The 15,156-nt window shown below is 35.6% G+C and overlaps 1 pseudogene; it reads left to right on the top strand.

Annotated features, from left to right (window-relative positions):
• The window catches only part of LOC149201835 (uncharacterized), a 37,086-nt pseudogene that overhangs the window by 1,820 nt on the left and 20,110 nt on the right, over window positions 1-15,156 (top strand).

Here is a 15,156-nt window from a genome sequence, read left to right as displayed (position 1 = left end):
ATACGACTAAGAAATATTAACTGATAAGCTACAATCCCCATTCTGTTGGGTTTGTATGGTTTTAGTATTTTGCTAAACTCTTCGTATTGTTAGAGAAATTTCATCTTTTCTTAATACTAAAAAGAAAATACTTCTTCTAATCTTTCTCGCTTTCAATCGACACTTTATTCCATTTGGTGTGATGAATCAACTCTGAATCATACATACTCTTGCATTTATATCGTGCTACTCTTCTAGCACATTTGTGTACATATTGAATATGTGCTTCTTAATTTTCACCTACACATACTATCCTGCATCGAATAAGGTCAACACCATTAATATATTACTACAATAGACCCGGTAGCCATGCCCATTAAGATGAATATTTTTTACTTATAAACTTCAATATACATAATTGTACATTGCTTTTCATATTACTCACATCATGATAAAAATTATCAAGGGACTCCTTGTAGCATGTTATAATTAAATATTATTGTATGAGTTGTGCATATACTATTTTATACATTCTTATGACTACTAGGTTATGATTAAAATGAGGACTTAACTATGTCCCCCCTTGACATTTTTCCTAGTTGTTCATTAGTTTTCATGATCGAACCAACATAAGGTATTTTGTAATGTATGACACAATTTTCCCTTTCTTCATTCAACACTACAGGTTTCTAATCATGACATGTTTTCATTCTACTAATTCAAAGTTTCTTAAACTCTCTTTAAAGTTCTCCACCTCTTAAACCATGATTTTTGTCTTTTCCTCCAGTTGCACTATCATCATGTGCTTCCAATCTAGATGGGCAGCATTGGTAGTCAAGTGGGTGTGATCAAAATTTTCCTTCCTAGCCTCCTATTTGGTCAATTGACTCAAGAAATTGGCTATTACTTTGACTTTGCATGACATTTCTACAAAATTTTGTTTGAGTGCCTCTATCTCTTTATGAGCTCTCTTGACCATCTTACTCTTTTCCTGCACTAGTTCTAGTGGCTCCCATTTCTAAATAATCATTTTAATAACTTTCTCCCAGATCATTTCTCTACCTCATTTGGTTGATATTTTTCCACCATTATCCTTCACTTGTAGGTACGAAATAATTTCATGTCTTTTGATATACTCTTTTTCTTCACAATTTTTCGCTTCCATTCTCTTTAGATTATTCCCTAGCTCTAGAGATGACAGTTGGGAGCCTTCAAATTATTCAGTTATAGCCTTGGTATAATTCTCGTTAAGATTATAATACGTCATGGCATGAATTGATCTCGAAATTTTGAAGCCAAAATTGGAGTTTCACGTGTCTCGATGTCATGGGGGGAGGGTGTCACCCTGAAGCTATGTTGACTTTCCCATGGTGACACTTTGGTTGAAGGGAGTAGACTTTGAGATTTGTGTGTGGAAAATTCAGTTCTTAAAGGTTTAGGGGTGCTCCCAACTTTATTCTATCATTATAATTTAATGTTTCATGTGATTTATAGCTTCCCCAATGTATATTTTCATGACTGACTTAAGTGTTATTTCATCTACTGAAAGAAATATTTAAACATAATTGACTTGCAAAAAGCAGTGAAAGTTACCCTATAGAAAAAAATTTCTAGCATATCCAAACCCTAACCTAGATTTGCAAAGCTTTCACTTAGGTCATGTTGGCCTTAACTATTTTGGAGGTTCATGGCTTATATGGTTGGTCTATATAAATGAGTCACGATTTACCTCAATTATGCCTTTATAGTTCATACCTCATGTTATAGCCGATTTAGGTTGACTTGGGGGATGACACCATATTACGCTAGTAGGATGTGGGGTGCAACGAGTGTGTGCCACGTGGACCAATTATTATGCCATAGAGGACATGTGGCACACACTATCATGGCACTATTACTAGCCATTTAAGTTTCTGAGGCAATGTCAAAGTGATGGACATTTTACATGTGTCCATGCCCGCACCCCCTTTATTAGCTATGTAATATGGATCTCTGTGATGCAGAACCTTTTGTGACTCTCTAATGCTCTCCTCTCCCCACCGTGTAATCATGCAAGGAAACTATTCTACTAAAATTCTCATGACATTAAGGCGGTATACCAAGTAGTCGGGTTGGAACACCTGGAGGGTGGTGAGTGGGTAGAATATGAGGATATGGAACCTAGTTTGGCGAGTGATGTGGAGTGTGAGGTGGATGAGGAGGAGTGGGACAACGACATCCATGAGGTGGCTAAGTGCATGTGGGTGGTAGGTGATAGGAAGTATGGAGATCAATGATGTGGAGGGTAGAAATCCTAGTTGGAGTCGTCATGTGGGAGGGATCTTGGCCATTGGATGGGCCAGTGTCTCTGCTATCAAATTTGGGAAGTTTGCAGTTTCTACCAGTGTCTTTTCTTCCACCATATTGATGCGCTTGTGCTCAGGTGTGCATGTCAGTGCCCAATGACCCTGATCTCAGTGTTGTGCACTCGATGGAACTTCACCCAAGCTTGGCCAGGGAGTGTCACTAGTGTGTATTGTTCCTCCCCACTTGCACCTGAGTTTTGAGTTTAGCTTACACTTCATGAGATGTCACAGTTCTGGCACTAACATCAGCTCTACAGGGGGACAATAGGCCCCTACGGTCTATTGATAACTTTACAATTTTAGTGCCTCCTTAACCATTGTGATGTGATATCTATATAAATCAAGAACATAACTGTTTCCTCTCATGCATTATTGGAAAGCAAAACTGAAATATAAAGCATTGAGCTATAAATTTTTTGTTTTTGTTTTTTAACAACTCTTTTTTTTTTTTGTTAATTTAGGAAATTCCTAAGGAACCTTCCATTTACAGGACTCCCATGAGGATCTCCATCTAGTGTCTCCAGTTGATATGTGTTGTTATCTAAGACTTATGGTACCCTAAAGGGTGAATCCATAGATTATCGAACTTGTTATATTTTCCCTTATCAGCTCTGAGAAAGCTTCATTTCAACACAAGGACACAAGTTGGCAAGTATTGTTCCTTTGTCTTCTTATCAAATTAAACTTTTACCTTTTGTTGTTGAGCTTCAGCTTTGGGTAAGGCTTCATCTCTCTAGTTTTGAACCTTTATCATCTGATAGATCCTTGTCTACACTGGGTTGGTACCTAGTGTTTCCTCTTGCAATAATTTCACTGTTTTCAATATGTGGTTCATATGAAATACTACTCCATTCCATAAAATAGTTGGTACAAATGTGTTCAGGTAGCTCTTTCAGTATTTATTTTGTCTTCACATACGCCATATTTAAGACTTTCATCCACATTCTTCTTGTTCTTATCCAACATACTCTTCATAATGTTCACCAAACTCTTATTGGTTGACTCTGCTAGCCTGCTTCCTTGTGGCTAATATGTTGTGGAATGCAACAACTATATATTGTAATCTTGACAAAACTTCAGCATCTTGAAGGACTTGAAGGCTAGAGCATTGTCTGTGACAATCTTGTTGGAGCACCCAAATCCTGAAATGATATGTCCTCCAAGAAACTTATAATTGAATTCTCATCAGCCTTATGTGTTGGGATAACTTTGACCTACTTGGTGAAGTAATAAGTGGCCATGAGAATGTATTTGTCTTGCTCACTTCAGTTGGTATTTTCCTGATGAAATCCAATCACCACTGCTAGAAAGGAACCTAGATATGGATCGAATTTAGTGAAAAATACTTCAGCTTTTTCTTTCCTATAAATAACTGACATTCTAAATAGGCTCGAACAACATCATTCGTATCCTTGAAGAGGGAGGGCCAATAGTATCATTCCCTCAATATTTTGTGAGTTGTTACCTTCCATGACTGATATCCTCTACATGCTCCTCAATGGAATTCTGATGTGACTTATAATGGTTGGTATTCATTACAAAAGTGAGTAGAACTCTAGCAAGATCCTTCCAGAAAAATCCCTCAGCAAGAATCACATGGGATTCACTAAATGAACCTTTGACATATCACATGCATTCGTGGCACGATATACAATACCCCTATTTTGACTTCATATTGGAAAATACCTCTAAAAATAACATTATTTAACCCCCTACCAATATGAACCCAATACACCTTCTCAATCTAAAAAACCCCTACTTTCACTAAATATTGTAGGTATCCATTTTTTATTAACAATTTTCATACCACTTTATATTTTTTCATTAACTTTGAGCTCCATTTTTTATAATTGTCAATATAAAAACCCTTTACCCCCTAACATGTGCTTAATATATTATGTAATTTTTTACTTAATATGTGTCTACTAATATGAATGGATGTGGTATGGTGTTTCTCCCCCAGCGAAGCCCCCATGGCCATAATGTAGTATTTGATTTATTTCAGTTTTAAAGAAATGCATTTTTCCTTTGGTAGCTCAGGTGAACATTCGAGATTTTGGAAAAAGAATATGATATCCCAATACCATGGATAATTTTTGAATTTTTAGAGGTCCTCTAGGGAGGGTTCTTGTGGATTCATTTTTTCTAGTGGTAAGGGTTCTTATGGGTTCCTTCCTACTAAAAGGATAAGTTATTGTAAATTCTCTCCTCGAAGATGAAGAGGTTCTTATGGATTCTCTTTGTCTTAAGGAGGCAGTTATTACGGATTCTCCTCTCCTCTAATATTACAAAGGTCTTAATTAGTGGATGATTCAAGAGCAACATGATTTTCCTTGGCAGCTTGGCTAGTCCTTCACTGTTTACCATTTTAGTAGGCTTTGTATTCACATTATATTCTTGAAGCTTTGCTATCCATTTCCCTTGTCGACCATCACTATCAGGTTGAGCAAGAATTTCCTTCACCACTACAAATGGCCCATATGCTATAACCCTTTAGTGTAACGCATATTCCTAAAATTCCTTAAAATCCTTTACGATAGCGTATGATTTTTTCTGTAACATTGTTTATTTCAATTCAAAATATCTAAGAGAAAAACTAATTGAATTTATAGTTTGTTCATGCCCTTATTCATTCTTTTTCAATAGAACCACCCCGATGGTGTGTTAATATGCAAAGGAGAAAAAATTACATTCTTTAGTAAAATCAAGACTTTCTAGAACTAGGGTTTCCATAATGGCTCTCTTGATCTACTCAAGTGATTGATGTGCTTCTAGATTCCACCTAACTTCAATATATTGTTTAAGCATACTTGTAATACGCTTTAAGAGTTTTGTAGAATTTGCAATAAATTTGCACAAGAAATTGATCTTACCCCAGAAGGATTGTACTTTTGTCTTGTTATGAGATAAACTAATCTTTGAAATAGCTTTTACTGACTACGGGTCGATCCTGACACCTTCTTTTGAGACAATATGTTAGTGTGAAAATTCTTGGAAGGTGTACAAAAAATACTTCACTTAAGTCACTAGATGAGAAGTGACCCTAACAACAAGTTGATGGTTGTTGTTGATTGAGATACGGTGATACAAATAGAAAACTTGTAGCAAAAGTAGATATGATCTAGAATAGAAAGCAACAATATAAAATATCCATTATAATAACCCAATCGGAAAGACTTTTTGGAATCAATAACTATTTTATTAATGACACTTGGAGAAGGAGATCTACAGATGGGTTTATAATTCTGTTAGGCCCCTATATTACTAGTGTAACCCCTTATTGTTATTAGTAAAACCCACTTATTATATTGATGTACCCATGTAGTGCCCATATTGTTACTCTTGTGCCCCATAGAAGGCCACTATTGTTATTATTGTGCCCTTACATTATTATTGTTATGTCGGCTCTGATTATGTTATGACCCCTTAGACTCCTATATATAGAAAGGAGGTATTTTCATTTGTATCATCCAAGAATTGTTCATTTATGTAATGTAAAGGAGGTTGCCCCCTCGAAGAGGCTGAATTCTAAGGCATTGATCTATCTTTTCTATCTTTTCTTGAGCTGGTTTCATAACATCTGGTATCAAAGCTTTGGATTCTAGGGTTTTGCTACTCCAAACAGGCCATTGTGGCATTTTCACTATAACTTTTTTTTCTATGATGTTTCAGAAGTCACAAAAAAAAAACCATTTGAGAAGAAATCGCGCTAAACCTTGGGTCCTAATTTCAGAGCTGTTTGCGCTATATTTGCGGAGATATGATCTGAGGAAATTGGTCTTTTTGCAGACTCCTGAATTACATTCCAAACAGGTGACCTGGGGAAAATCATCATAACTTTCTCTCTGAGAATTGGATTGAAATTTCATAAGAAGGTATAGAAAGAGGACAGACCATAGTTTCTTGTATATCTTTTTCAGATCCAAAGGTTGAAACATTGACTCGTGGCACGTCATACAAGTTCGCTCTACTGAACTAGTCTATAATCAGGTCATCTTGGGAGATTGTGCATAACTCTTCCTTGGAGAATCCAAATTGGATCAGACTGGTGGCATTGGAAAGAGCACACAGAGGGCTACTACAGGTAGCAATTATAGAACTTAAATATCCGAAAGTACACAGTTACCATCGTTTCAAGATCGAGGTCCTAAAATAAAAAAAAAGCAAGATGCGAAAGTTTGATGGCAAGGATCCGGTAAATTGGATACTTCAGATGGAGCAATATTTTGATCTACATGGTGTACCACTGTTACAAAAGGTATGTATTACATCTTCATATTTAGAACTGGATCAATTTTTATGGTATAAAGGGCTTTGTTCTCGTAAACAACTTGTTACGTGGTCAATTCTCACGGAGGAAATGATAGCACATTATGAGGATACAAAGAGCAACACCTTATTTAGAGCAACACCACAACAATTGAAAAGAGTAAAAAGGCTTTGTGACATATTTGAAAGTAAAATTATGGCAACAAGGAAGTCTACCCCTCACAACTATAAAGATGGACGTGTTGTTTCTCCTAGCCTTCCACAACCTACAAGGGTTACACCACAACAATTGGAAGAAAAAAGAGAAAAAGGGCTTTGTTACAATTGTGATAGCAAATACACTAAAGGTCATAAGTGTGCTGAGAATAAATTATTTTACACAGAATATGAAGAGGAGGAAGAAAAGGATCAAGAAACATCAAAAGAAGAAGATATACGCCAGGACCCCACCCTAGAGAAAGAAGAAATGAATCAGACCATATCTTGTAAAGCAATGACAGGAATTACCACTCCTCAAACTCTCAAGATAGAAGGACATATCAAGAAGAAAAAGGTGCAAGAAGTGAAAGATCACATCGAGAAAGAAGAAATGAATCCAACCATATCTTGTAATTCATTGGTCGAAATTACCACTCCTCAAACTATCAAGATAGAAGGACATATCAAGAAGAAAAATGTTCAAGAAGTGAAAGATCACATCGAGCATAAAGAAATGAATCCGACCATATCTTGTAAAGGATTGGAAGAAATTACCACTCCTCAAACTCTAGAGATAGAAGGACATATCAAGAAGAAAAAGGTTCAAGCAATGAAAGATCACATCGAGCATCAACAACAAGTTCTCCAACTTTTAAAGGATAACACCACTTCGGTGCAAAATCAAACGAAACAACAGGTAGATCAACATTGTAGTGAAAAATGTTTTGATGTAGGTGATTGGGTATTTTTACTGCTACATCTCAAGCAAGCTATTTATGAGAAGGAAATGTTGGCAATACTACATGCACTTAAAAAATGGCGACCTTACCGAATGGGAAGACTCTTCAAGGATGAGGATGTGGAAGCATTGTTTTGTGCTATTTCTATTATCCAACTAGATTGGATAAACGAAGCAAGGGATGAATGGAAGAAGGACAAAGAAGTATGGCCACTTATTAAAAAGTTGCAAAAGATCCCAATTCAAACAATATTGCCAGAAATTGAAGAGGAAGGAAAACTCATATTGGAACCTGGAGTAGTCACAAAAACAAGAACCCGACATCTATGAAATTGATCAATTTCAGAGTATCTCATCAAGTGGAAGAACCTACCTACTGAAGATTCCACATGGGAGGACAAGAATTTTATACAGAAGCATCAAGAACTGCTCAAGCGTTGAGGACAACACTTTTTGAAGGAGAGGGGCATGTTAGGCCCCTATACTACTAGTGTAACCCCTTATTGTTATTAGTAAAACCCACTTATTATATTGATGTACCCATGTAGTGCCCATATTGTTACTCTTGTGCCCCATAGAAGCCCACTATTGTTGTTATTGTGCCCTTACATTATTATTGTTATGTCAGCTCTGATTATGTTATGACCCCTTAGACTCCTATATATAGAAAGGAGGTATTTTCATTTGTATCATCCAAGAATTGTTCATTTATGTAATGTAAAGGAGGTTGCCCCCTCGAAGAGGCTGAATTCTAAGGCGTTGATCTATCTTTTCTATCTTTTCTTGAGCTGGTTTCATAACAAATTCCATGTCCATGTGATGGGTCCTTTGATGTCCTTTAGGCCTCAGAAAATGATTCTCTCTCTCAATATGTGAAAAACCCAGACAAAATTGGAGAACTCAAAATGGGAGCTCAAAGAAACAAAGACGATAATGTCGACAATGATTATGATCATGGTGAAGAATGAATGAAAAACCTTCCCATTTATAACAAAGTATTGAGTTAATCTCGAAAATGCAGGATAATAAAATAATATTAACCAAATTTAGATCTAATCGCTTGGAATACTTTATTATATTTATTGGAGAGGGAAAGTATTATATTTAAAATGGTTAATTACCATTATTTAGAAATAATTAACAAATAAAATGATTTATTAATTATTTTACTAGAACCAAGAAAGGTGTGAAATCGAAATAATTATTAAATGGTGATTTAATAATTATTGTAATAATAGAAATAAGGAAAATTAAATAAATAGTGATTTATTTAAGTATTCTTAAGGGATTTAGTCAAATGTGACAAGGAATAATTATTTAATAATTATTCCTAGAGAAAATTAAATAAATAATGATTTATCTAATTATTCTCATAAGTTTTTTATTTAAATCATAATTTTTTTAATAGAAATGGTTTACTAAATTATTTTCCAAAATGAAAGTGATTTTACTATGGTAAAATTAAATCTACATGGTTTAATTTGATCCACCTAGTTAGAAATGGCTAGGTGATCATTTTTTGGTGATAAAAAATTGCCCCCACACATATGAGTGTTAAGAGAAAATTGTATAACCAAAATACGTTGTAGATTGCAGTTCCACAAGACACCAAAATGGGGAGTCAAAGAGAGAGAGAATTGAAGCAAGTCAAGCATGGAAAAATAATGGAGGCAATGAGACCTACTAAATTGATAGAAGTCTTCTTTTATGAGATAGTACATGATATCAAATGAAGCCAGGGAGCCATACCCATACCCACCGAGATAACTACGTACAAAGAATAATGATGAGTCCAACAATGTGGAACTGAGCTACAAAGTACATGATACATGATACATGCTACACTAGCATCAATGGACTAAGAAATAATATAATGGATCCCATATACATAATGTGCCTGGAAAAACATAGGCCATGATTGAATATAATAACATCTATGTACATCAGACATAATGTCCCTCAATCTGACATAGGGAAGGGGTATAACAACTAAGCAAGCCCTGCTCAATAGGAAAAGGCTCTGAAGATCTGAATGGATTATCTGAAAGAGACATGCATGTTGTGGGCACTTCAAGCGGTGGAAATTGAACCCATCACATCTGTAGAATTTCATCTGAGGCTAGATCAACATATAAGGCTATCTGGTCATGTAAGGGGCTACTGATGAACATTGCTATTGCAACAAGAATGCTACAATTCCCAAGGCTATTGACTTTAATTATCAACCTGGGGTTCGTACAAACGTAAGAGGTATCGACACTATATGTGCAACATACAATGTCTCCTTTGTTTGTTGTTATGATGTAATGGAGTGCATGTACTGAAATCAAATCCTAAACTAATTGCACAAAATGAAATGGTTAAAATGGAAACCCTAACCTATTGTAGGAAATAATGTACAAGGAAAGAAACATATACGAATTGCATAAAGATCATGAACCAAATGTAAAAGAAACCTAACTAAAACCTATTTATCACATGTGATGATTTAAACTAACTGAGCATGGAATCTAATCTAGGGAGTATTAATTGCTGCATGCATGTCATAATTAAGAAATAAAAAGAACTAATTTTATTTATCTTTTCATTTTATAAATGCAAATGCTAATCTTTCCTTGTTCTTTGGCAGGGGAGACAAGTGTCGAGGAAGAGGGGTACTATGGTTTTGAAGGCTTAGAGGTCAAGTATAGGCCTAATCCTAGCTTAAATGATGATTTTTATCCACTCAGACTCAAAACAGGCCGCTACATGATTTCCTACAGGGTGTCTATAGGATGTACTAGTTCCTACATGATCCCCTGTTTTATTACAAGAACAGGCCAAAAGCTTAGGAAGTGTTCTAGAAGGTGGAATGGAGCTTGGGAAAGGTGGATAATGGAAGAATAAGGCATGAAGGTAGTGGAAACTACCTAGAACTAAAAAAATGGATTCAATATGGGTATATTGGCTCAATGGAAATGGCAATTTTTTATTATAAAACAAGAATTCGGATTGATATTTTAGTGGATTTTGGTGACATGGGGATGAGGCTTGGGTGAGGTGAGAAAGATGAGGTCTCCCTGTAATGTAGAAGATTCTACAACAACACACATTATTATCTGCATCTATCCACAAATTTATCTATATATGGGAAAGATTTATTAAATAACGAAAAATTACTAGTTAAAATCCAAAAATTCGAGAGCTAGTGAGCTAGTAAATCTATGAAATGGCTAACCTAATCAAGTGAAAATGCAATGGGGAAAATTTTGTTATTAAATATAATGTTTTTTTTATCAAATTAAAGTGGAATATACTTTATTGAATCTCGTTAGAATTCTCAAAAAGATATCCTAAATTTATTGTTCTTTGCTACAAAGGAGTTCAAGAAATCTAGATTTGGGAATAAGGAAATTAATCCAAGTAGCTCAATGATTACTATGACCTTCCAAAGATTTTCCAAGGATGAAATGATTCTTGTGATCCTGAGAATGACTTACATCATCCATTTAACCCAATCCTACAACAAAAAATAATTAATACTAAATGCAGAAATAGAAAGAAACAAGAACACGAGATGCATGTGAATAAGAAGTGAAAAGAATAAAAAAAATGATACAAAAAGGACCTGAGGCTCTTCGGATGGCAAAGGCCGAGGAAAATAAGAGTCATATGGAGGAGAACAAGATTTGGAAGCTGAACAGGACACAAATCTTCATTATTTTCATCAATACAATTACATCCCTGCAAGAAAATAAAATGGAGCTGCAAAAATACGAGTTCTTTCCACACGAAGACTAATAAAAATTTCCCCTAGAGGAAAATTTGACTTGGTACTTACAAAAAATGATTAGGAATCATTCCCCATGAAAGGAGGAAGCTTTCCCCTCCAAAATCCCTTGATTACTGGATCTGGTTCCCAATATTACAAATCTACATTAAATGGAAGGGAATACATTCCTAGATTTTCTTAATTGGAGTTCCACAATATCTGCTACAATTCCATATATCTTGTTGATTATTATTTAACATTGATGCTCTTGTAGTAGGAAGAAAATCACTAAATTATCTCGTCCTCCAAATCTTCATAATATGCCCAATATTCTCATAATATTCCACAAAAATAAATAATATTAGGCACAAATATGCAATTATTCATAAACCTTCCTAATGAACATATTAAAGCTAAAAATACATTATCTAATGCAAAAAGAGAGTTTTAATATGTTGAAGGATGGTTAGATGGGCCTTAATCTATGTTTAATTTAGAGGCATGGGCCTTAATTTATGTCTAATTTAGAGGCCCATCATACTCCCCTGCTGAAAGTGTTGCTCATCCTCTGAGAAACTTAGTGACCTCATTGTGCCTCATTCGTGGCCATCGTGGCCTCTCTCTTATGCATTCCCCAATCCTTTCTCTTAAGAATCTTGGCTGTAAGTTCTACAAGTACATGCCAAAAAATATATTTGTGCATTGAAAATCATTGTTTCTTGAGACCATTAGCTTGCGTTATTTTTTTTCTTTTGTGGCATAGATGGTTGCCTAATTTCCTTGGAGTTTTCTATTTTGATTAGGTCTTTCTTAGGCGCTGCCCATTTTTTTTTTGGTTTTAGCATCATTTGTTCCTTTCTTCCTTCTCGTAGCAACATTCCGTCTTCTTGTAGCAGCCATTCCTTCTATTTCAGAAGTCTTTTAGTTGTATGGGAGTGATGAGAAATGATGTAGAGGGTTTGGAGGATGATGTTAGGGCTCAAAGGGAGTAGTGTAGGTTTGTGAAAATAGAGAGGATGCTCTGTTTGTTTTTTCCAAGAAATTTTCAAGGTGAAATAGAGTGTAGGGTTTGTTCTTGAAACTATGAAATGGGATGGATGAATGATGGATAGATAGTGAATATGAAGTGGATGGAGGGCTTTGAGTGCTATGGTGACTTATCCTTTGCAAAAATTTCTTCTTTTAACTGTTGTTCCCATTCAATGAAATCATCACCCTTCATAATTTGACTTTTCCACATTGCATGAGTGAATGAGTGAGTTGGAATTAACTAGTTGAAGGTGGTCGAGATTGCTGACCCATCCTTATCCTATAAAACATCATCTCTCATGCATTGACAACAAATTTCTAACTATAATATGCTCAAGATAAGAGGCCAAGAATACTTCATACCTATACCTACATGATGGTTATTGGAGAGGCATGCATGTTGCTGCTAATTTGATGTTGTTGTTCTACTAATGACTTAGGTACATCTTCTTGGCTAGCTTTTTATTTTTTGTTGATCTTATTTTGTTGATGGGTTGTCTTCTTATTGATGTTCAAGTGTTGGGGGACCTATATCAACCTTCCCTAAAGAATACCTAACCTTTTGACCCATTTCTCTATCATATTTCCTCTTGTAGCTTCTTTTCAGCCTTCTTGTAGAGATGCTGTAGTAATTCAGGATACCTTCTTGTAGCAGACTTGTTTTGTCGATATCTCCCAAATGGTAGAATGGATTGGCCTGAAAGTTTCCGATCATGTTGCCATAATAATTATGCACCTCCCCATAAAAAAAAACGTTTGCCAATGGATGCACAAATCTCGAGAAAAACTAAAAATGGCTGAAGGTGATGGAGCTTGATTTATTGGAAATTGTTCCTTGGAATTTTTTGAAATTTCTTGGGAATATTACCATCCTCCATTTGCATCTTCACAAGAAATACATTTTTAAATGGATGCATGAATATTGAGAAAATTCAAAAATGGTTGTAGGTGATGGAGGGTGATTTCTCAAAAGATGTGCACTGGAATTTGATCAAATTTCTTGAGCATGTTACCATCATCCATATGCATCTCCCCCTAAAACATCTTGGCAAATGGATGCATGGTTTGCAAGATATGGCACAGGTAGTTTTTTTCTCTACGTATTTTTGTTTCCTGTAGTATAACAGAGCATTCCTGTAGTTTTTTAGGACAACAAGGAAAATGAGTGGTAGAAGCTTGGAATTGATGAGTGGATGGTGGAAATAGATGAGGGTGATGGATTTGCATGGCCATGGTCATGTTGAAGCATTTGAGCAAAGGAGGAGAAAGTAAAAATTTGACTTCTTTTGACTAGGTCTAACCTATTTTTTCTTTTGTTGGTGCCAACTTGTTTTTCTTGCTTGAAGATGTTGGAGGGCACCTACATTCATCAGAGAGATACATGGAGCACATTTTTTTCTCTCTCTTTTTTTCTTCTAGGTCTACCAGCTGCCTCGATGAAGTTTTCAACTAGTAGGCCTGCCTAGGCACCTCAAAGGAAGGTTTCACCTAGGATTTTTTTTCTCTCTCTCTTTTTCCATTTTTCCCCAACCCATTGACCACCTCATGGAGGATTTCAATCAATGATCCAATCTCAGGTGCCTTAAAGGAGGTTTTAACATGAGATTTTATTTTTCCCCCTTATTTTTCATTTTTTTTTCTACCCTACCCTACCTGAAAAACAAGATTACTTTCAAGTATAAGAATACTTCCAATGGAGCCATGTGCACATCAAGATGACAGATAAGCTAACATGTAGGATTGCAATATATGATTTGACATGTACCTGGATTGCATAGACCAAATTATTTGACTTTGAAAGGATCAAGCACAGTCGAAGAAGAGAGTGTCGCTGCACTTTAATGACTGTCTAGAACCATATTTCAATATAGTTGTGATGCGCCTGGTCCACTTGATGATATGGATCATCTTGGATGTCTTCTTCTTCTCTGACCTTCAAATATTCCTATTTTTTTTATTGTTCTCTTGAAGACATGGAGGATTTTATGGTAACCATGAGGGGGGTTTCTCAATCTCTGATTTTGCCATCTGCTCTTCATCAAGTGCAACCTGTGATTTTTTTATCTTCTCTTTTGAATCTTGCTTTTCTGCATGTTGTCCTTCAATGGCATCAAAAGAATATATTTTTTTGAATATTCTTCCTAAGCTGAGATGAATACCATTGAGATCGAAAGGAGATATTTGGAGTTGTTGTACCTCAGCATTGTAAGTGGGTTGGGGTACTTCATTGTGTGGGTTTGGAAATGGTGGTACAGGCAGTTGAGTAGGAATGGATATTTGAGATGGATGTGGTTGGGTTTGTTTTTGTGGTGGAGGTGAATGGTAGGGATATCATGGAGTTGGGTATGGCGGATATTGAGGATATTGTGGATGGCTGCCATAAGTTACTTGCCAACCTTGTTTCCAAGATTGGTTTTGGGGTTGAGATGGCCAATGTTGCCAAGGAAAGGGTGTGTTCCAATTACTTTGATATGGATGTGCATAAGATTGAAATTGTGAATTATGTTCTTGCATAATACTAGGTTGAATAGGTTGTCATGGTCCTCTTGGAGCTACATAACATAATTGCATTGGTAATTGACTTGCTCCATTGTCCTCTTGGTAAACTTCCTTTAACCTTGGTAATGAGGGGCAATATTTAACATCATGTGATTATGCATGGATGACACAAATATAAACATCTTATTTTTTCTCATTTTGAATTCTTAAGATTTCTACTTGTTCACTTAGATTGCTAGGAATTTCTGTTTTAGAGCTATCAAGGAAATTTCCAAGTTTAGCTTGACTTATCGATCTTGATGTTGATTTACTTAATCTTTCCCTTCCTCTTGATATGTGTTTGCATG

This window comes from Pinus tabuliformis, chromosome 2_1, assembly GCF_031772625.1.
Source record: "Pinus tabuliformis cultivar Carrire ecotype Pingquan chromosome 2_1, CPIR1, whole genome shotgun sequence".
Taxonomy (NCBI): domain Eukaryota; kingdom Viridiplantae; phylum Streptophyta; class Pinopsida; order Pinales; family Pinaceae; genus Pinus; species Pinus tabuliformis.
This window is presented reverse-complemented; position numbering and strand designations above follow the sequence as displayed.